This window comes from Myotis lucifugus, unplaced genomic scaffold (assembly GCF_000147115.1).
Source record: "Myotis lucifugus unplaced genomic scaffold, Myoluc2.0 scaffold_51, whole genome shotgun sequence".
Lineage (NCBI taxonomy): Eukaryota > Metazoa > Chordata > Mammalia > Chiroptera > Vespertilionidae > Myotis > Myotis lucifugus.
In genome coordinates, this window is record NW_005871099.1 from 6,234,904 (window position 1) to 6,259,089 (window position 24,186).

The window sequence follows — 24,186 nt, forward strand, 5'->3', positions numbered from 1 at the left end:
CAATCACCCCTGAGGGCTTCTCCACCTCCCCCTGCTCCTGGGGGGCAATCGGGGCAGCAGGTGCGACTTGCACCCGCTGATGGTGCCAGCCCCAATCGCTCCGCGCCAGCGGCAGTGGCGGGAGAGGGGCTGCCAGCAGACAAGGGACTGGGGGCTGCGGCAGGAGGGGCTGGGTGGGGGTGTGGAGGATGGGCCAAGACCTGCCCCTGTTCCCACTGCAGCCTTGCAGCCCACAGTTCCTTTCAAGGTGCAAGAATTCGTGCACTGGGCCCCTAGTTTAGATATATTGCATTTGAGATTGCGCTATCGAATTTAAAGACCACATATAGAATTTGAGAATCTGAGATGTTAAGGAGGGTTTTGTTTTATCCAACTTTGGTTTTCCAGAGAGGATGCATTCATTATTCATGAATAAGTATATGACATAGGGTATTTTCTTTAGGATTCACAGCATCAGTATATTGTGTTTTTTGCACTTTTTTCATTTTCAAGCATATTGAGATTTAATATATCATCCTACTTGAAGTTTAAAACACTTCCAAGCAATGGCATAGGCATTCCTGATCATTGTCTTGAATATTAAGGCACAAATACATGTGAAATGTCTCCTCTTGTATAGTAGTTGTTTTTTTTTGTTTTTGTTTTTTTTTTTTTTTTTTGGAAAGTTAAGGAACATAGAAGAAGGTGTAGCCCTTGATTTAATAAAAACAACATCTAATATTTATACATCACTTTAATACATAAGTCCACACTGTATTATTGGTGCATGACAGAAAATTCTAACTTTGGTGGGGATGCTTTTTTTTTTTTTCCAAGTCAAGAAACTCAGGCTTAGAAGAATGAGAGGGCTTACTGGATGCTGAATAGCTAATGAGAACAAACCAGGACAAAGTCACGAACTCATCCAATCCAACCCCATCCTAACCTGAGAATCACATTTTCAGCCGGGAATAAAGGTTTCTTTCTTCAGGCACAACACATTTATATTTGATGTTTGGTATTACGTACTTGAATGTCAAATAGAAAGTTTGATCATTTGTATCATACCACATTTTAGACATTCATTTGGTAGCCCATGGTAGTATATTTTGCCTGCGTAGTGTACTTCTTTCTGCATTTTCATTTCCGTGAATTTTGACAGCATTAGTATTTTCCTTTCTCACACATCTTCCCAAAGCATGCTCCTATTGGGGTCATTAGCAAAAGCTCCTTTGCAGTTTTAATACAAGTAATCAGAAGTTTGAGTGGCACTTTCACTGGAAGGAAAGAAAGACTGGTCTGCTATGGTGCATATGATGCCATTGTAATTTAACTTGGCTATTAATAACTGGAAAGAGCAAAGGGAGGCCAAATATTACAGGCATGCCATTTGTGCAGCTTTGCCAGGAAGCGGCAGTTTAACATTCCCAGGGAGCCACTAGTGTATTCCCCATAGATCCCTGGGGGAAGGGACTGGGCAGTAGGAGAATAGACTTATGCCCAGTAAAGTCTGGGTGACACAGGAAAGGTACTTGCCTGTCAGTCACACCTGGAAACAGGTCATTGGCCAGAGCAGGCACAGCCACTCAAGCACAGGAAGATTTGGGATATTTAATCCCCTAAACAAAGAAATTCTCTCTCTTGGCCCTCTCACTCTCTTATGTTTTCAGGAAACTTGGGACTCTTGTCACAAGGGGTGCACTCTCTTGGCTCAGGGCCATGTGGACCCCACACAATGGACTGATGGACTGCAACCAGCCTGATGCTAAACCAGATCCAACTCCACCATGGAACAGACATTTTGGACACTGGCTTTGCTTGTAGCTCTACCGAATCCCTACCTGCACCTCTTCCAGGACTGGATTAAGGAAAGTGGGACTTTGGAAACCTAAGAATATAATTCCATTCAAATAAAAGTCACTCCTCCTCCCATGTGAGTGTCAGAAAATTATTTTTCTCCAGATATGGTAAGGACCCCATCCCAAGCACTCAGTGGGGAAAGGGATCCCGCACTCTCACCCATAACACATATACCGTTTTAGTAGTAATGCCTACCATGCCATAGACCAGTGATGGTGAACCTTTTGAGCTCAGCGTGTCAGCATTTTGAAAAACCCTAACTTAACTCTGGTGCCGTGTCACATATAGAAATTTTTGATATTTGAACCATAGTAAAACAAAGATTTATATTTTTGATATTTATTTTACATATTTAAATGCCATTTAACAAAGAAAAATCAACCAAAAAAATGAGTTCGCGTGTCACCTCTGACACGCATGTCATAGGTTCGCCATCACTGCCATAGGCTTTGAAAAGGACCTTTTTTGGTTGTTTACATAATTTGACTTTCACCTTCACTTGCAGCTTTTCACATCAATATAAAAGGGAAGAAAAAAGGAAAGACATACAGCTAATTTTTACAAAATCCTTAAAATTTGGAAATTTACATCAAAATTAAAATGAATTTGAAGCTTTCTTGACTAAACAATACCCTTTAAAATTCAATTTTAGAAAACTGTCACACAATAATATATGCTTTGTGTATACATGTAAACATCAGATTCATCACTAAGGCTGAAAAATCGATGTGCAGAAGCTTGGGAATTATATGTTGTCGCTATCAAATCTCCTTTTGTAGCTGTGATTTGTATATGTGCTTAGAAGAATAGTTTTGCTCTGTTTTGTTTTACTAGCATAGCATTTATGTAACTTGCAAAGCTTTATGCTTAGTAAAGCTAAGAACAATATAATATAATGTTAAACCTATGGTACGGCTTTATAGTCCTATAAATTGTTAAATACACAGCAAAGAGTTGGAGTTTCTTTTTTGTTTTATAACATGTTGGGAGTCATTCAGGAGGCACATTCCAATAATCTAAACATCACTGAAATTTTAATAACTGGATATTTTCCACCACGTGCACTAAATAGTTCTTCTAGCCCAAACAATAGTTCGGCTGGACTAAGAGAGGAAGAAGCAAACTTTTTCTGTAAAGGACCAAACAGTTATTTATTTATTTATTTATTTATTTATTTATTTATTATTTTATTATTTTTTTTTGCAGGGGGGTATTTTCAGGCCACATACCTCTTGGCCCCATATCCTCTCTTCTTCTTTCATGTTATCATTTTTTTAAACAACACTTGAAAAATGTAAAAACCATCTTAGCATACAGACTTTAAAAGAAGTGAGAGATCTTAATTTCTTTAACAGGCAGGGACCAGAGTGGGCTGTGGGCTCTAGTTTGCCTGCCCCTGAGCTAAGAGAATCTTTCAAATTAATAAATCCTCCCTCGGCCCATATATGATCCAAGTCTAAAGTCATCAGAAGGCTGTGCAGCCACATGGCACCTAAAAACCAATATCCTTTGGGAAAGCATTCTGTCACCCTTGAAGCATATAATTTATCAGACCACAGGAAAATACACGGGGATTCAGAAGTGTGCTGGGTGTGATGCATGAGGTAAAATTTCCCCTCAAATTCACTGTTATGGGGTCTAAAATGTAACTTATGAAGTATTTTATGAAGAGAATAAATATATTTAGTCCTCACTAAAACCTCACATTTCAAAACATCTAAAATAAATCATCACACACCGCTGCAGCAAATGACCAAGACTGTATATCTCGGTGTGAAGGTTTTACTTAAGGAGAAAAAATATGACTAAAACATTCAGCCACTGGGCAAGCGAGCGGGGGAGGAGATGGTAGTACTCCTGAGGAGTCTAGTGCATTGGGGATTAGGTGAGAAAAACAACAACAGAAGAACACTTGCTGACGTGAGAGATCTTATTTTCTTAAAACACAAAATATCTCTGCTGCAACAGGAGCACACACGGATACTCCTTAAGTTGATGTCATAAACTGTGGTCACCATAATCACTTTTCTTAAAGCGACATTTTACTTCTGGCTGGGTTTTAAATTTTATTCTCCCCCTGTTAACAATTTATATCAAGGTATAGAGATAAAATTTTCCATTCTGCAGGCTTGAGGTGAGTCTCCAGGCTTCAGACCACTCCCTGCTAAGGCAGGAAGGAGAGAAGTAACTTCATACCATCCTGCTTGGGTTACACCCCTGATCTGGCCTCTTCACCTGGGCTCTCTTATCATCCTCTATCTGGCTATACAAACACATTCTGCAAGACTCAGCTCTGACGGAGCTTCCAGCCAGTAAGCACATCCCATGACCCTAGCTTGTCAAACCCTGCCATTCTGCAGGGAGCCTCATAGCATCCTGTACTTTTAATTCCCTTTACTCAATAGCAATTCCTTCATTATGGTTTTATTACCCACTGAATGACCATTTCAGAAGTATGTATGTCCGTTTTGAAGTCTTGGATGCAATATTTGGTCCACCATTATGTCTGACCCTCTAGCCTAGTGGTTAATGTTTAATAATAATCTGTTTACTGCCTGATTAAATGAGTGAATAAAAATGTCCATTCCCACCTGTTTATATTTGATAGCTCTGTTATTTCTGGGTGTACCAAAAACCAGGCCAGATATGGGGAGAAAAGTAAATAGCTAACTATGAATTGATCTATCAAGAAGTCAATAGTTGCCCTAACCGGTTTGGCTCAGTGGATAGAGCGTCAGCTTTCGGACTGAAAGGTCCCAGGTTCGATTCCGGTCAAGGGCATGTACCTTGGTTGCGGGCACATCCCCAGTAGGAGGTGTGCAGGGGGCAGCTGATCGATGTTTCTCTCTCATTGATGTTTCTAACTCTCTATTCCTCTCCCTTCCTCTCTATAAAAAATCAATAATTTTTTTTAAAAGAAGTCAATAGGTAATTTCAAAATTGATAACTGAACAAACTGATATGTAATATATGGGGAGAATGGAACCAGGGATGGGAGATAATGGGAACAGATTTTTCATTTTTTAAATTAAATACTCTCTATACTATTTGATTAATAATATTTATCCTTATGCAACTTTGATAAAAACCACAAAATATATTTTGTCAGGTTCTGTAAAACTTTGGTTTTAAGATTCCTGGCACACCACACAGATGGCGATGCAATCAGTTGTGAGATTCATCATATCTGTATAAATCATATCTAAGCAGTTGCTTGAAGAAGCTTAAGATGCCTGGTACGGAGCCCAGAAAGAGATATTTAAATGAGTCCAATGTAAAATGAACTATGCTTTACAATGAGCAAAGTGTTCAGCAACATCTGTACAGTATAAGATAGAGAGATATCTCAGAAGGGGTTTCCTTCAATGCAGCCCTATGGAAAAATTTCAAAACGCAATTCCGTAAACACAGTTTCACAATGGGAACCAAAATGTCAATGCGGATATTCAGCTCTCTGCTGACTTGCTTAATCTGGAAACAGTTCAGAGCATCTAGAGCAGTGGTTCTCAACCCGTGGGTCGCGACCGCTTTGGGGGTGGAACGACTCTTTCACAGGGGTTGCCTAAGGCCATCGGAAAACACATATTTTCGATGGTCTTAGGAACCGAGACACCGCTCCTCTATCTGTCTCCAGGTGGAGATACGCCCACATAGGAGTACCCAGTGTGATGAGTACCCAGCGTGATGACATCATCGTACAAATACAGGTGTATGTGCCAGGGTTGGCGCCATAATGTACTTATGCAGACCAGTCACACATGTGCAGAGAGCAGCTACTGTGTAGAAAGCAGTTGCTGTGTTGAAAGCAGCAGTATTGCAGGTAAAACAACACTTCATTAATTATAACTACTGGGTAAATGTAAAATCATCAACTACTGCAAAAAAAAAAAATATCTGTACCATGGGAACTTAATCTGGATGCTGATCAGTCTTTTTATATTCAGCTGTGGTTGATGTGAATCCTGCCCCCTTGTGATAGTAATAGGTATGTAAAATAAACAACAGAATGGTAAATCATAGGAAACTTTAATGAACTGTATTGACTGAACTATGCCATGTATCATCTTTTGTATTATTAAAGCTATTGTTATATATTATTTTCATTAGGAAACCATCCCATGATGATGGATCGTGTAGAGAAGAACATTAAGAAAAGAAAATATAGTGAGGATTTTTTACAGTATGATTTTACCTCAATAATTACAGCAGGAATTGAAAAACCACAATGTGTTATTTGTTGTGAAGTTCTATCAGCCGAATCTATGAAGCCGAATAAACTAAGACGCCATTTTGATATCAAGCATCCGAGGTTTGCCGGCAAGGATACCAACTATTTTAGAAGCAAAGCTGATGGACTCAAGAAAGCCAGACTTGATACTGGTGGCAAGTACCACAAACAAAACATAGCAGCCATTAAAGCTTCATATTTAGTGGCACTCAGAATCGCCAGAGCTATGAAACCTCACACCATTGCTGAGGATTTACTGTTGCCAGCGGCCAAAGACACTGTTCGAGTTAAGATCAGAGACGAATTTGTTATGAAATTGAGTGCAATTTCCTTATCTAATGACACTGTCCGCAGAAGAATAGATGACATGTCTGCTGATATTCTTGATCAGATAATCCAGGAAATTAAATCTGCTCCACTTCCAATATTTAGTATCCAGCTTGATGAATCTACAGACATTGCAAACTGTTCACAGTTACTGGTTTACGTGAGGTATATTAATGATAGCGACTTTAAAGATGAGTTTTTTTTCTGCAAACCTCTTGAAACAACAACTACTGCACGTGATGTATTTGACACAGTTGGTTCATTTCTGAAAGAGCATAAGATCTCTTGGGAAAAGGTTTGTGGTGTTTGCATAGATGGTGCTCCAGCTATGCTAGGATGTTGATCTGGATTTCAACGTTAGGTACTGAATGAGTCACCACAAGTCATCGGAACTCACTGTATGATTCATCGGCAAATATTAGCAACGAAGACGCTGCCACAAGAGTTACAAGAAGTAATGAAAAGCATCATAAGTTGTGTCAATTTTGTAAAGGCGAGCACTTTAAACAGTGACTGTTTTTGCAACCGTACAATGAGTTGGATGCGCCGAACAATGCTCTGCTATTTCACACTGAAGCGAGATGGTTGTCGAGAGGAAAATTTTTAAAACATGTTTTTGAGCTTCGTGATGAACTCAAAACTTTTTTTTAATCAGAAAGCAAGACCGCAGTTTGAAGCACTTTTCGGCAATAAAAGTGAACTGCAGAAAATAGCTTACTTGGTTGACATCTTTGCCATCTTGAATGAGTTAAATTTATCACTGCAAGGACCAAATGCAACATGCCTCGATTTGTCTGAAAAGATCCGATCATTCCAAATGAAACTTCAGCTTTGGCAAAAAAAAATTGGATGAAAATAAAATTTACATGTTGCCTACCTTATCTGCTTTCTTTTAGGAACATGACATTGAACCAGACAAAAGGATTATGATGATAATTTCTGTGAAAGAACACTTGCACATGCTTGCAGACGAAATTTCATCATACTTTCCAAATCTACTTGACACCCCATTTGCACTTGCCAGAAGCCCATTCACAGTCAAAGTTGAAGATGTTCCTGAGACAGCACAAGAGGAGTTCATTGAACTTATTAACAACGATACAGCGAGAACTGATTTCTCTACAATGCCAGTTACAAAATTCTGGATCAAGTGTTTGCAGACATATCCTGTTCTGTCTGAGACTGTGTTGCACCTTCTTCTTCCATTTCCAACAACATATCTTTGTGAAACAGAGTTTTCCAGCTTGTTGGTTATCAAGTCTAAATACAGGAGTAGACTTGTTGTGGAAGATGATCTTCGTTGTGCTCTTGCAAAGACTGCCCCAAGAATTTCTGATCTGGTGAGAAAGAAGCAATCTCAACCTTCTCACTGACATTGGCTTTTTACGCATACTGTTGAAAAATGTAGCAATGTAGTTTACTGTTGTTATATTAAGACTGTTACCCATGCTACACCATGCATCAAGACAAAATTTCATTTATTTGTAATTAGAAATAAATATTTCACAATAATTACATATTCTTTTTGTGATTAATCACTATGCTTTAATTATGTTCAATTTATAACAATGAAAATACATCCTGCATATCAGATATTTACATTACGATTCATAACAGTAGCAAAATTACAGTTATGAAGTAGCAACAGAAATAATTTTATGGTTGGGGGTCACCACAACATGAGGAACTGTATTAAAGGGTCGCGGCATTAGGAAGGTTGAGAACCAGTGATCTAGAGGAAAGGATGGGTGGCATTGATCTCAGGTTATCCTCCATGAACATGGCTTCTCTTCAAATATTGGACACATTTCTATGGCAGTATATCTGAGCTGTACTTGGAAAGTACCCAGAGTACCTCTCTTTCTAAATGTGGAATCAAATGCTTTCATAAGCATAAGATCAAAAAAACACAATCCAGTTTTATTTAGGATGAGGGTTAGTAATAGCAAAGTAAACTACCATCTTCAAATTGGGTCTTTTCAAAATGTGAAATTCACTCATTTAGATAGCTTGATACCCCGTGAGATATTAATAAGTTTGACACTAAATGTATTCTCTGATCTGAACATTAATAATGACTTTATTCTTTCTCAGATTAATATACTTATGCTTCCTAACATTTTTTATGTTCTACAGCAAGATTAGTACCCAGTAAATATTTCTTTGTGAACAGAAAAAGAGCCAAAATGAGGATACCTTATTTAAAGGAACTAATTTTTTTCTAATATACTTTCATTTCACCTTTCATGGGAAAAAAAAGCATTTCTAGTATATTCTTCCATATTTACTAGTTCTAGTTTTCTACTCCCTTCCACTACAGAATTTATCAAATAGATGGTTTGTTCTCTGCATTTCCCTCTTTCTCTGTGCTGTCTTGAAGCTTCAGCAGTTTGTTTACTGCTATCTTTTCTTCCAAAAGAGAAATCAGAAAGATCACTGATGGTGACCCAATAAATTATTTCTTGGCTATTTAATTTTTCTTCAACATTCCCCAGAGTTAGTCATCTTCCTATTCAAGGACATTTATACTTTGCTCATTTTATTTGATCTCAGACAACTTCATCCTCTTCATTGAATATTCTTTCCTGTGGATTATTAAAAATTAGGTTGTTCTCTCTAACCTTTCAAAAGTGAGGTCATCCACTTTCTTGTCTTCAATCATAACTCCCCAGTGTATTTGCTGTCACTCTCTGTTTCCTCCACTGCCTCGGTTTATTTTCCGACCCTCAGGGAGCCTGAGTAACGATGGGGCTGACAGATGGATGACTCAGGCTCCCTTGCCCTCTGGCACCTACCTGCTTTCCCTTAATGGGCGCATTAACAGATGGCACCCTTCTCAGCAGCCTGCCTTCCATGGCTCCAGCTCCCCTGGTCCCTGATAATATTGGTTCTTCCCTTGTTCTGTAAGCCCCAGGAATAGTAGTGACTGTCATTCATGGGAATTCATTATCCCTTGTTCGTTCCCTTAAACCTGCCACACTCCTGTTAACTGTCCCTTCACTAAATTCTGTTTAGGGAAACACTTTAGAATGTGCCTGCTTCCAATCAGAACAATGACTGCTACATATGTGTGCAAAATTCCTATGATAATTATAATCTCTCAATAATATTATTTCTGAATGTCCTTAAGGTATATTCAGTTGGAACTCTGTCTAAAATTCTCCTAATTTTTCAACATCATGTTTTTACTAAAATCTTTGGTTCTATTAACTTCACCTTCTCCTATGCTTTTAAATGATCTCATGATCTAATCTGAGTTACAATTCCTTATCTACATTTACTTCCTTTGCATTTCTCTATCCATTTCAGGGTTTAGGGTTTCTTAATTATCTCATACCTGAGATATTATAAAGTTTCCCAGTTCCCTGCCCCACTTTCAATTTTATTACTCTGCAAAACAAATATGGTATTGATCATGTCAAAGCCTCTAACTCAAAAATTTTAGGAAATCCAGTAAAGAATTTCTTCTTTACTAGAGTGTGCTACAAAAAGCTATTCTGCTACACAATACTTAAATTATTTATTCTATCAGGCAGAGTGTTCCCTAATTCAAAGGATTTCATTGCACTAGTATACCATAAAATATAATGTTTAAAGATATAGACATGCAAGTTTAACATGTAAACTTTTGTATATGCTAATCACTAATAATTGAATTATTTTTGTTTGCTCATGCCCATCATCCTCTCCTTTACTGAAGTAGATATAGAAAATCAAAGCAAAAAATTACAGATATAAAAGTTTATTTTACTTGCAAGGTACTCAGACTCATCTTACTCTTTGTATCATCTTATGAGAATAAGTACCCTGATATGAAAATATTTTTGTTTAACAATAACAAAATAGATAAGAAGATTTATGACATATTTAGTGTCGGGTCTCAATGGTCATGTAAATTGCCCAAAATTGTTTATTCTGTTTCATATGTTCCTTTATTTTCCTTTTTGAATTTCACAGTCTATAGGTATTGGTCATATCTCAAGAAAAGATCTATAATTTAATTTTTTTTAATCAAACAGTCTGAGGTAGTTGATCAGATAGCATCATTTGATCTAAGAGTAACCACCTGATAAATTTAGTTTAAGTGAGAAAAAAACACACAAACCAGAAACAAATTATTTAAAGACAGAATTTAAATTTGCTATAAGGCCAAAGATCTACAGCTTAAATACCTATTCACTGGGATAATGGCTATTTTCTGAGAAGCCTATTTACTCTTAGAAATTAAAAGTAATATGTTGTACAAAAAGGTATATTTTGTAAAAATCACAGAGACCTATATAGATTAGCTGACCACCAATAATGTCATGGACTTGACCAAATAATCTTGAAATATCAGAATTTCCACTCTGCCATAGTTGTATAAGGAATGGTTCACTTATACTAGGGTTCATTCGCATATATTTAGTTTATCCCTGAATGGTTCAACTAACTTCTGAGCCTTCTGTGAAGAGCCCACACATTCTGCTCTCATCTAAAAATGCTTCCTCTTCTCTCACAGCCACTACCTTATCAGAACATGATTAAAAGGAAATTTCCTATTAATGATATCGTTTTTATTGCTTTTAGAGAGAGAGGGAGGAAGGAACTTGCATCCTAGGTATGTGCCCTGACTGGGAATCAAACCTGTGACCTTCCAGTGGACTGGATGATACTCCAACCAGCCGAGCCACACTGGCCAGGGTCATTTCCTATTATCCTATATAATAAAAGTCTAATATGCAAATAGACCAAATGGTGGAACAACCAGAACAACCGAACAACCAAACAACCAGTGCCAGTCCCGATTGCTTGGTGCCATCAGTGGTGCGAGCGGTGGCTGTCGGCCCCAATCGCCCCTGAGGGCACTGGCCCTGCTTGCACCTGCTGCTGGCGCTGGCCCCAATCACTCTGTGCTGTCAGCGGGTGCTAGCAGCCCGGCACTGTCAGTGTGTGGGAGCAGCGGTGGTGGGAGCGGGGCTGCAGGCAGACAGGGGACCAGGGGCTGTGGTGGGAGGGGCCAGGTGGGGACGCAGAGGATGAGCCGAGACCCACCCCTGTTCCCACTACAGTCTTGCATCCCACAGTTCCTTTCAAGGTGCACGAATTTGTGCACTGAGCCCCTAGTTTTTAATAAGTGTGTATTAAAAATGTTATTTTGAATAACTATTTTAATAAGACATTATTAATAAAACTACCATAATAATGGAATATTAAAGCCTGTATTTTTCACTTATGGATATATCAGAGGAAAAATTGCTGAGGATATATTTAGACAAAATAATTCATAAGCTTAATGCTATAGATTTTTAAAACCCTACATCAGATATTTTTCAAAGGTTGGATTGAAAAATAAAATATTTTAGGCCTTGAATTAAGTCAGAGTATAATCTAAAAGTTGATGCCACACAGTCCGCATTCTCAGAAGACAAAGCAGTTAAGTAACATCGACTAAATAATAATAAAAACAAAAGTATAAGCTCTCAAAATAGTACAGGCATAATCTTAATTCTGCCACCAACTAGCTGTGTAAAGTTGAATAAACTCAAACAATGGGGACAAATACAACAACATCTTGGTAAAAAAAAAAAAGCATCTGATAGTTAATAACTACTAAGAATACATTAGTCATAAAAAGAGTAAGATATCAAAAATTGTGACATGTAACAGAAGTAGTATTTAGAGGAAAATTATAGTCTTTAGTATTTATCGTAAGAAAGGGATAAAAAATCAATGACTTAAGCAAAACACTTCAGAAGTTTGAATAAAAGACTAGAATAAATTCAAAAAATGTAGAATGTACCAGAAAACAATTAAGAAGATAAGAGTGAAAATAAATAAAATATAAAGATCAAGAAAACCAAAAGATGACCCTCTACAAAGTAAGTAAATTGGAAAATCTCTGGTGAGACTAAATTCTAACCCTCCAAAAAAGGAAGGGGAAAAACAACAATATTATAAATGAAGACAGGCCATAAGTATAGATAGAGATTAAAAATAATCTATTTTAGAAATGGACCTCGGAGCAGCTGTGGAGCATGTCGACCCCCACCTGGGGGAGACTCATGAGGGATTTCAAGTGATTGCAAGAGGACCCACCTGTGGGTGTCTGTGACGCACCATCTGAAAACAACATCATGCAGTGGGACGCAGTTATATTTGGAAGGGACACCTTTTGACAATGGTACTTTCAAACTAGTCATAGAATTTTCTGAAGAATATCCAAATAAACCACCAACCGTTAGGTTTTTATCCAAAATGTTTCATCCAAATGTGTATGCTGACGGTAGCATATGTTTAGATATCCCTCAGAATCGATGGAGTCCAACATATGATGTATCTTCTATTTTAACCTCAATTCAGTCTCTGCTGGATGAACCAAGTCCAAACAGCCCAGCTAATAGCCAGGCAGCACAACTTTATCAGGAAAACAAATGAGAATATGAAAAAAGAGTTTCAGCCATTGTTGAACAAAGCTGGAATGATTCATAACAGACAACTGGTCTGTTAACCTTTTTCATCATTGTTGTGTATAATTTACCTCTCAGTAAAAGGCTAACAGATTTTAAGTGCCACCGGTTTTAAGGATTCTGCAGAAGAAGAAAAATCCTTCAGTTTAGAACCTATAAAAGCTTGTGTATCTTGATTAATGCACTTTTTATTACATGGTGTGAACTAAGTTATTGCTTACATAGATTTGTAATATATCCTGTTTGTATTTTTTTCCAAGTGTATAATGTTGGTGTGGAGTTTTCATGACAGAATATACACATTTTGTAAATCTAAAAAAAATAATAATCTATTTTAACACAAGTTTTATGCCAAAAAAAAAACTTTAAAAGTGAACTGGTCACTATACCGCAAACCTGTAATATAACAAACATGACCCAAGAAGCAATATACTTCATAAACAAGCCTTACGAATATTAGGAAAGTAAAAGTGACAATTCAAAAATCTTCCCAGTGTTGGGAGACAGATCCTCAGGCGTGGCTTGTGTTTCTGCTCATCTTGCGAGCAAGCTTTCATTGTGAACTGTCTCTATAAACATAGTTGCATTGCAAGCAGCTGGGGAGACAGGTATATTGTTCCTTCTGGGGAAGAGGGCAGACTTGTTTCCGGTCTAGTACAATATAGTATCTCTCTGGGGCAAAGGTCATGATAAAGAAATGAGGTTTCTGAAGCTCAGGTTTCCTTAGCTTTGTTCCAAATGTGCTGCATGTTTCATGGGTCAGTCTGCATCTTCTCCTTTGGTTTTATGGGGCAGGGGGAACTGATGTGATACGAAGCTCATCAATAAATAAAACAACAAGGAAAACCTTCTGACAATAACCTTTGCTAATGATAATGCTGGGCATCACTAGTAGAAATGCAAAATGAGACAGCCACCTTGGACAACAGTTTGGCAACTTCTTAAACATACACAGCAATCCCACTGCTTAAGAAAAATGAAAATCTATCTTCACACAAAGTCTGAATGTGAATTTTTATGGAGCCTTATTCATACTCATTTAAATCTAGAAACCTTCCAAATATCAAACAGCTGATAAATGGAGAATAAAAGTGTGGCACATTCATAGCCCACTGCTCAACTGACTTCCTTCCACAGTCCATCAAGGGCAAGAACTACTTGGGCTATTTTCTCCCATCTTTTCATTGAACACTATCCTCCATGTTTTCCATTAGCCCAGTCTCCATGGTGTCCTTGTGCTAGCATACAGTAAACCCTTGATTTTGTGGACCTCAATATAACAGACTAGGTCTTTAACTTACAAAATTTCAGGTCGGTATGTCATATGTGAAAACTATCACCCAGTTAATTTTAAATGCTTTTAACTAAGATTTGTTCAAAATTAAATTAACAGGTTATTTTTGGTTATTAATTCACTGTTATTTTAAACAAATTTTAGTGAATAGGCTATATATTGGGGGGAAAAAACAATAACACTGTAGTAATTTCGCCAGCATAAGTAAATATTGCATATCTACAACTATAGTCTACATATTTAAATCTAAGGGTCACTGTTCTTAGTGTTCCATGAATGATTAGCAGGTGATCACACAGCATCTCTAGCAGTTGTTCTGTTATTGGTGTCACAGCTTTCTGTGGCAGCTTTAATCTGTAGCAGTTTTAATGCCTACCTACCTACGTTCCCACTTGAGCTAAGCCATGCTAGTCCTGTGCATTTGCTTACTCCTAGCGACTGATGAATGCAAGCATTTACTAAACCTATTTAGTATAAATTTAGAATTACAGTAATACATACAGAAAACTTTTCTGTGAAATTAAACTTTTCATGCATACTTAATTTTAATTACTCAAGTGTAATTTTACATAATTAAAAACAGGTAAATTAATTTGTCAATTTTTTTTTAACATATGCATTCAGAAAACCTACTTTATTATGTAACAGACTTTCGGCTTTAACAGACACATCCTCACCCTAATTAGTCCATTACTTTGAGGTTTACTGTAATTATTTCCCTAAAAACTCCCAGCTTCAGTGCTTTTAGTGAAACAAAGTAAATGTCCTGACTTAAAAAAAAAAGAAATCAAGAAAAGCAAAAACAAAAAACAAACAACTTCATTTAACCCTACTCACTTCTTCAATTACAATACCATATCCTCCCTTTCTGACCTCCTAAAGTGCAGTGTCAGCTCTATACCCAGTCTCCAAGGGATTAAGTCTCATTTTCCACTTCTCCCTTTTTCTCCTGTAATTCATTTTCTGCGCTAACATGGTGAAGCCCAAGGCTCCTTTCTCAGTTCTGACCTTCTGCAACCCCTCCGGAGCACATGGTACCCTTATCATATCTCTTTGAGGCTGTGATCTCATTTTGATTCTGGGACAGAGATCAATCTATTCTCTTAGGTCTCTAACTTCTCATCCCTCCTCTAGGAGGTCTCATTCTAATCCAAATAATGAGCATTGATTTCCATATCCGTACCTCTAGCCCGAAATTGGATTTTGAGATCTAGGCCAGAATTTCCAACTGTCTGACAAGCATCTTCATTTGGACAGCTGGATGATGTTTCAAATTAAAAAAAAAAATTTCTGCCCTTTCACCACCAAAACATATTCCATTTCCTACTTTTCCCATACTGTTTGCTGACACTGCCATTCTCCTAATCTTCCAAACAGAATCTCCCGCCACATCTGCAACTTTCCTCTTCCTTCTTCACATCCACAATGCTCGGATGCTGGGTCCTGTCTCTTCAGTGATGCTTTTCCGCTCACATGGCCATTGTTTTTTTTCAAACCTTCACCCTCTTGACAGCTCTCTGAATATTCTCCCAGAGTCTAATCTCTTTCTTCTGCAGTTTACTTTACATATTACCCAGAAAGGGATTTTTCTAAATTAAAATTAAAACCTCCTTCTGTGAGAACCTAATTACTTAACTCCAAGTATAGATGTGGGTTGCCTTTGCTCACACCTCGCCAATTCAATAAAATGAAAAGAATAATATGTACAATTATCACCCTTTGTTTTGTTTATAGGATGCTAAATGATTCACTTAACAGATTGTTTTCCACAAATTAACAGAATTGACTTAGCTGAACAAACAGGTTTATTATATTGGAGCGGCACATACACAACCCAGGGGTTCTTTTCAGTAAGAACCTGAAACAAGTCACCAGTTACAGCTCCCAATTTACAGAAAATCCATACAGCAGTTGCCATGTTTAATGCTTTCTTTACAACCAAAGACGCGCCTTTTCTTGTGCAACAGGATGGGTATTTTACAGCCTCACTATATTCCCTTGTGCATATGAAAATGTTATTTGCCTTCTCAATGGAATCCTTTCACACTTTGCATAGATGACCATCACTTGAACTTCTGGACACATTTTTCTCAACTAAGGGGGTGGGGGAAAAGGGAACATGTAGACAGCAGGGCACGGTGAAGTGAATGAAATCTTCTGATTTTAAGCTATTGTAGCCAAATATTCTCCAGAGCAAGTTTTGTTTTACCCTCTCCCCAGAGCATTCAGATGTGATAGATGAGGATTTGCACTAATTTTATTATTTTTTTCAAATCACTGAAACAAAGCTAAGAAGCAATAGGTTTTGAGAGCCAATTATACACAACCAGAGTTTCTGGGGAACAAAAATTAGCTTATTTTGAACATGCCCTTTTGAATAGATGTAAAACAAAACAAAACAAACAAACAAAAAGCCAACATAGCTATGAGGTGACTTGAGAATAAGATGGTGCTGTACAGGTATTTTATTCAACCTGTCTTTAAAAATACCCTATGGAATTATCCAGAGGAAAGATTGTTAGAATGACAGCACACTGGGGAGAAAGAAAAAGAAAGTGAAAGTTAACCTCTAATGGAAAGTGCACATTATAAGGATAACCAAATATTATTTGAAATTATATGTCCATTTCCATATTTAACCATTATCGTGAAAATAAATATTTTTCTTTAATTATATTATGTAAATATTGCAAAAATAAAATTCTAAACCATTTTATTAATCGTACCAAGAGATCAAAGTAACAGAGTAAGCATCTGTTATTCATACTGTGGTTTTCAGAGTAATTTACTCCAGAAATATTTTGTCACTTAATAAGATGACATAAAACTAGACTTTAGGCTTTAGTCACCTCATTTATATAGTTTAGATATTAGTATTCTACTGTCATTTATTTCTACTCAAAAAGTATCTATTTACCCATGTTTCACATCAACACTTATGAATTATAGGGTTTTTATGTGTAGCTCAGGATCCTATGTTCAGTTTCATATTCATCCAGAATATCCAAACAGTGTAAATACTTTTAGGCTTTCTAGCCATATAGACTAACGATGTCAAATGATATATGCACTGAGTTGAGATACATACATATAGTGTACACACAGAGAGAATGAAAGAGATAGGGACATTAAATCACATGGCTACCTATAAGTTTGATATTTTTGCCTTTTAAATCATTTTTGAAATAATTTTAGACTCGCATAGTTGAAAAAATAGTATAGCGAGTTCCTGTGTATCTTTCCCCTGCTGCCTCCAATAATAAAACTCTAAATAATTAAAAGTATAATCTTTTATGCCAGAAATTTAACACCGGTATAGTATTATTAGCTAAACTACTAGTATATGCTGATGTAACTAGCTTTTGTATCTACTCTATTTTTGGGTGGGTGCATAAAACGTTTACCATTTTTATAGATTCATGTAACCTCCAACTTGTGAAATAGAACAGTCCCATCACAAAAGTAATTCTTTTAATTGTAAACTTAAGACATATGAGAATGTGCTTAGAAAATCCAGTTTTGCTTTAAATTCTGAACTTAGTCCCCACTCTAGGGTGCATGCTTCTATTTCTTGCCACTGGTAAGCTACTTTGTGACTGGCATTGCCTTACATTCTGGACACTACTGCTACTCATAAGGGCATAAAGAAAACAATAGAGACTGTATCGAAAGACTGTACTTAAATTCTGAATGAGACAAAGTGCTCTCTTCAATTGGGATCAGGATTGGAGTTTCGGGGACATAAAGAGAGGAGCTCAAGAGTAACTCATCTCCAGGGCAGCCGCACTGATTGCACGTGCAAGTTAGGAAACCTAGCGTGCAAAAAGACCCTTACGGGAGTGATGTGCTTTCTTGCCATTTTACTGTGAAAGCCAAGTAGCTTCGGCACCAGGAGGACTCAATTGCATTTCTAGTGGCGACAAAGGTATTCGAAAGGCAGCCGGAAGCAAACATGATGTCCAGGAAGGGCAGGTGACTAGCAGTCCCAGGAAGACTGGCAGCTCCCCACCTAACTGACTCAGTGAGGAACATATGCTCTGGTTTATGGGTACAGTAGGTCAATGGTTGCTGGGGACTCGGGGAGAGTCTGTGGAAAGGAAGTAGGTGCAGCTAGAATGACAACATGAGGGATTCTTGAGGTAATGGAATTATTTGAAATAATTTTTTTATTTTTCAATTACAGTTGATATGCAATATGAGTTTCAGGTATGCACTCCAGTGGTTAGACATTATATACAACTTACTAAGTGATCATCCCGATAAATCTGGTATTCACCTGACACCATACGTAGTTATTAGAAAACTAGAGGCCCGATGCACAAAATTCATGCAAGAGTAGGCCCTCGCAGCCCCGGCCGCCCCCCGCCCACTGGTCATTCCAGAAGGTCGTTCTGCCATCCGGTCTAATTAGCATATTAGCTCTTTATTATATAGAATTATTGACTATATCCTCTGTGCTGAACTTTACATTCCCATGACTATTCTATAACTACCAACTTGTACTTCTTAATCCCTTCACCTTTTTCAGCCAGTCCCTTGACCCCCTTCCATCTGGCAAGTGTCAAAATGTTCTCCAATATTTTGATTGTAGAATCATACTACAGTTTTACAAGATGTCACCTTTGGGGGATACTGGATAAAACAGGAACCTGAGATCTCTTTATGTTATTTCTTACAAATGCAGTGAATCTATAATTATTTTAAAATAAAACTTTAATTAAAGAAATATTATATGTTGAGCATCATAAATGTGTCAAAATCTGCATTTTGCCCAGCTGGCTTGGCTTAGTAATCACAGTTTGATTCCCGGTCAGGGCACATACCGGGGTTATGGGCTTAATCCTCAGTAGGGGCATGCAGGAGGCAGCCAATCAATGATTCTCTCTCATCATTGATGTTTCTATCTCTACCTTTCCTTTCCTCTCTGAAATTAATAAAAATATATATATATATTTTTAAAACTCTGCATCTTAGAGAAGATTCACTTTTCTCTCAAAATGATACAAAGTTTCTTAACACAGGTTTGCACATGACTACAAGTTAAGATGAGTGGTTCTCAATTTTATAGGTAAAAAACTGGTGCATTATATTATAAAGAGTAGTATCATTGAACACCAAATACATACACCAAATATAATTAATTAGAAACATGCAACACGACCATCCCTATGTTTGATAAGTATAATAAAATTATTGTGTTAGAAAATTAAATCTAAGGCTCAGGAAGAGTCCTTTATCTGGTTGTTAACCATTTTGAAAAGAAAAAAGAAGCCCTAACCGTTTTGGCTCAATGGATAGAGCGTCGGCCTGCGGACTGAAGGGTCCCAGGTTCGATTCCGGTCAAGGGCATGTACCTTGGTTGCGGGCATATCCCCAGTAGGGGGTGTGCAGGAGGCAGCTGATCGATCTGATCGATGTTTCTAACTCTCTATCCCTCTCCCTTCCTCTCTGTAAAAAAACCAATAAAATATATTTTAAAAAAACAACAAAAAAACAAACAAAAAAACAAACAAACACAAAACACATTTGGCAAAAATTACACAAAACTGATATTCAAATCACAATACGGCTATTGTAAATATTTTGTTATGGATAGAAGAGTAATTTAATGTGTTGTCTGGATAGAACTATCCTATTAAAATAATCCTATACAAACAGAATTTATAATTTATAGAATTATATACAAACAGAAGTTATAATTTATAGAATTGTATACAAACAGAATTTATAATCTGTTTATATACAATTCCAAACACTTCTGGGCAGTGAAAATCTAGCCCAGTGAGAAAATTCTGCAATAAAATATCCATAATAGTAAGCTCTAACATGATCAAGTTATGGTGGTTTTCTAAGGAGGAGTCCAAACTTGCATTTCTGGTATAGTGGACATGTTACAACTGAGGACAGATCTAGAAGTCACAGCAGATTATTCCTGGCAGGCAATGTCTCACTGAACTCTCACAGTGCAGCCAGACCAAAGAAATTAGAAGCTTTATAGCCTTGAGGTAAAAGACAGTGTTTCCATGGGATATTATTTGTAATTTTGGTCACTAAATTGCAACAAAGAAATAATAGAAGGTTGGTGGAGGGGGGGGGCAATTAACTAGGGAACTTATATGCATGTATGCATAGCCCAAGGACGCAGACAACAGAGTGGTGAAGGCCTGGGTGGGGTGGGTACAGGGTGGAGGGGGTCAATGGGAAAAAAAAAACAACAACACACAAACAAATGGGACATCTGTAATATTTTCAACAATAAAGATAAATTTAAAAAAACAACAACAAAAAGTAATGCATGGCATTCTGAGCCATCAGTTCTTTTTGGTTTGTTTTTAAAAATCTCTGAAAGTAAAGCTTAATAATTTTGGCTTCTCATCATTGGCCATTAGAGGGAGGCTGAATGCTGCTGAGGGACGTTTTACCACATAGATGCATGAACTATTCTGAACCTTGAATAGTGCTGAACAGAGGATTTGGGGCTCTGCTCTCCCTCTCCACAGAGGTCCCTGTGTTTCAGTTATGTCAGATGCAATTAGGTACAGTTCATCTCAAATTCTCCAGGGATTTATTACAGGGGCCCTGGGCATTTTCCCTTTCAAGTAACCATAGATCGTATATTCAAATCAGTGTTCAATGATCACTCTACTTCTGGCTTTAATTCTGCTGCCTTCCTATGTCCATGGAAAACAGGATGTGAAGAGTGGGGAAAGCAGCAGAAGATAAAAATAATTTTGTAGCGTATCAGGAGGTCAGAGGTTATGTTGCTTTGCAGCCACCAGTCTGGCTTCACATTCCTGTGCCCCCAACATGGATTTGAGGGAAGACAGAGACATCTTTTCTCGTGATAGCAACAGGAGACTCACTTCATGATGCAAAGCATGCAAAGTGTCTTTCTCAGAGCCAGTCACAGCATCAACTAAATTCATCCTGCTTCTTAAAGAAGAGCTGGGCATGCTACAATTTGCAGAAATTCACTGGCTGGCTCTCCACCTGCTGACACACAGTTTGTATATTTAGCATCCAAACAAAACTACAGTGTGTTCCACTTAAAAATGACTTTAAAGAACTTCTGTCTATTTGCAAACCCAGGTATATTTAAAATTATTTTCACGGTTTGTTTTTCACCCTCAGACTTCATAACAAAAACCAGGCTTCTGTGCTTTTAAAGGCCCAACTTGCTTCAAAAAATAAAAATAGAAAAGCAAATAAATAATAATAATAGAACTCAGGAAGGTCTAGAGTGGGTAGCTGAAATAGCTAAATGGATATAGGATCTTCTATATGAGAATAGGGGATTTAAAAATATTAAATCTGCGAAACAACATAACCTGATCACCTGATATGCTGCAAAATTATTTTTCTCTTCTGCTGCTTTTTGCCACTCTTCACATCCTATATTTCCATCCTATTTCAATGCTAAAAGATTAAAAAAAATAAGAAGAGAAAATAGGATTGTATGGCCATACTCAAAATGTATACATTATACATCAGTGTGAACTGGATGGGCATCCTTAATGGTGTGCTAGAGAGTTCTTTCATCAACTTTCCATGGGTCAAAAATCCATCTATGTTTGATGAAAGGAAATAAGTCATCTACCAAATGGTCAAGGGGTGTAAAGCTGAACAGAATACTAAAAAATGTATGCCAGAGACAATATTTAAAGATACAAAGCTACAAGGAGAAGCAAAATAAAACAAGATCAAGTTTGGTAAATAGAAATGTAAAGTTAAAAGTGAATTAGACCAAGATTAAAAATGGTGGCAGAGTAGGTGGATGCTGCATGGACATGCTCCCAGGAATGGTGGAATTACAACTGAAATACGAAAAGGCTTCCTGAATAATTAACGGAAAACTCACAGGAGAGAACCCTGATACCCAAGGACCAAAGGTGGAGACCGCATAGAGACTGGTAGGAGGGGCGGAGGCGTGAAAGGGCTGGCCAGGCACCCACAGGTGGCAACTAAAGTCCTGGAGATATATCTCAGCTGTGGGGGTGGGAGGGGTGCCACTGAGAACTCTGGGATCTAATCCTGAAGTTGAGTTCCTTAGCAAAGAGCACAAAACTGAGGAGGGTACTCATATAACATCTAGCTGTGAAAAGAAATGGGGTGCTGTCTGCCAGGGAGTGGCAGCTGAAAGTTCGGGCACCCTCTTAAAGAGCCAATGCACAAAAATTCCCTGTGGATCAACCCACCCTGTGCTCTGGCAGAGGGAGGGTGAAGTGGACTGGAGCTGTGAGAATAGAACCCAGAACTGGAGACTCAGGGGATAGAGCTCAGAAGGCAAGCACCACAAGTTTCCTGGGCTGAGTCATTCCCTCACACAGAGGAAGACACCTTTCCCACATAGACATCTGCCTTGCCTAGGGGGAAGACAGTTGACACAACCTATTGGAAAACACCTTGCCCTGAGGCCACTTAAAAGTTTAAAAGTAACAATTAGCCTCCAGGCAGAAGCAATTGCCCCACCCTGTTGAAAAAACTCACCACCTAAAGGATGATTGCCTGGGGGTAATTCAAGTCAGAATCCTATTAGTCTGTAGACAGAGGCAATCTCTGGAGCAGCGGTTCTCAACCTGTGGGCCGCGACCCCTTTGGCAGTCAAACAACCCTTTCACAGGGGTCGCCTAAGACCATCCTGCATATCGGATATTTACATTACGATTCATAGCAACATTACAGTTATGAAGTAGCAACGAAAATAATTTTATGGTTGGGTCATAACATGAGGAACTGTATTTAAAGGGCCAGAAGGTTGAGAACCACTGCGAGTCTGGAGGCTTTGAGTCTTTGCCTGATCCAATTAGTCAGAAACAGCCTTTAACACTGTCCTGCACTAGAGATTGAGAGGTATAGAGGATCTACCTAATACATAGGCACAAACCCAAACAGACAACCAAAGTAGGGAAACAAATAAACAACCCCCAAATGAAAGAACTAGTGAATTTTCCAGAAGAGATAAATGAGGCAGAGATAAAAAATTTATCTGAAACAGAGTTCAGAGTAATGATGTTAAAAATGCTCAACAGTATGAAAAAAGATATAGTAACTATGAAAAAAGAACAGTCTGAGATAAAGAATGACATATCACAAATAAGGAACACATTGGAAGAATACACAGCAGATTAGGGGAAGCTGAGGACTGAATCAGTGAATTAGAAGACAGAGTTGAAAATATCAATCAATTAGAGAATGAAAAAAAAACCAACAAAACACAAAAGCATCATGCTCAGTGAAATAAGCCAGTTGGAGAAAGATAAATATCATATGATGTCACTCATTTGTGTAATATAATGAACAACATAAACTGATAAACAAAAATAGAGCCAGAGGGATCAGCAGATGAGTGGATTAAAAAACTGTGGTACACAATGGAATACTACACCACTATAAAAAAAGAAGGAATTTTTACCATTTGCAACAGCATGGATGGAACTGGAAAGCATTATGCTAAACGAAATAATCCAGTTGGAGAAAGATAAATATCACATGATCTCACTTATATGTGGGATATAATGATTAACATAATTTGATGAACAAAAATAGATCCACAGACAAATGGTAGGGGAAAGGGAGTAGGGAGGGGGCTTAGCGAGCAACCAAAGGACTTGTATGCATGCATATTAGCATAACCAATGGACACAGACACTGGGGTGGTGTGGGCTTGCTGGGGGTGGGAATGGGTGTGGGTGGAGGGGGTCAATCAGGGGAAAAGAAGGCATATGTAAAACTTTAGACAATTAAAAAAAAAGAAAAAAGATAGAGCGGAGGGGGGGATATTCTAAAATAGAAATATTCCTGTTATTTGCAGATTTTTAATATTTTCTACAACTTTTGTGATAACATACTATGTTAGTACAGTTTTGGTAGTATTATTATATTTAAAATCCTTTTATTCTTGAAATATTAATGTTTATTGCATGTAATATTATTATATATAAGATCATTTTTCTTGAATAATTGGTGTTTATTGCATGTAACATTATATTTAAAATTATTTTTCTTGAGATATTAATGTTTATTGCATGTAATATTAAAAAAGTGAATTA

General features: G+C 37.6%; 1 protein-coding gene and 1 pseudogene across 1 annotated transcript in view; one reads left to right on the plus strand and one right to left on the minus strand.

Annotated features, from left to right (window-relative positions):
* The window catches only part of CNTNAP2 (contactin associated protein like 2), a 1,215,871-nt gene that overhangs the window by 1,007,070 nt on the left and 184,615 nt on the right, over positions 1-24,186 (minus strand). The window lies entirely within an intron of this gene.
* Positions 12,442-12,927, plus strand: LOC102421865 (annotated as a pseudogene).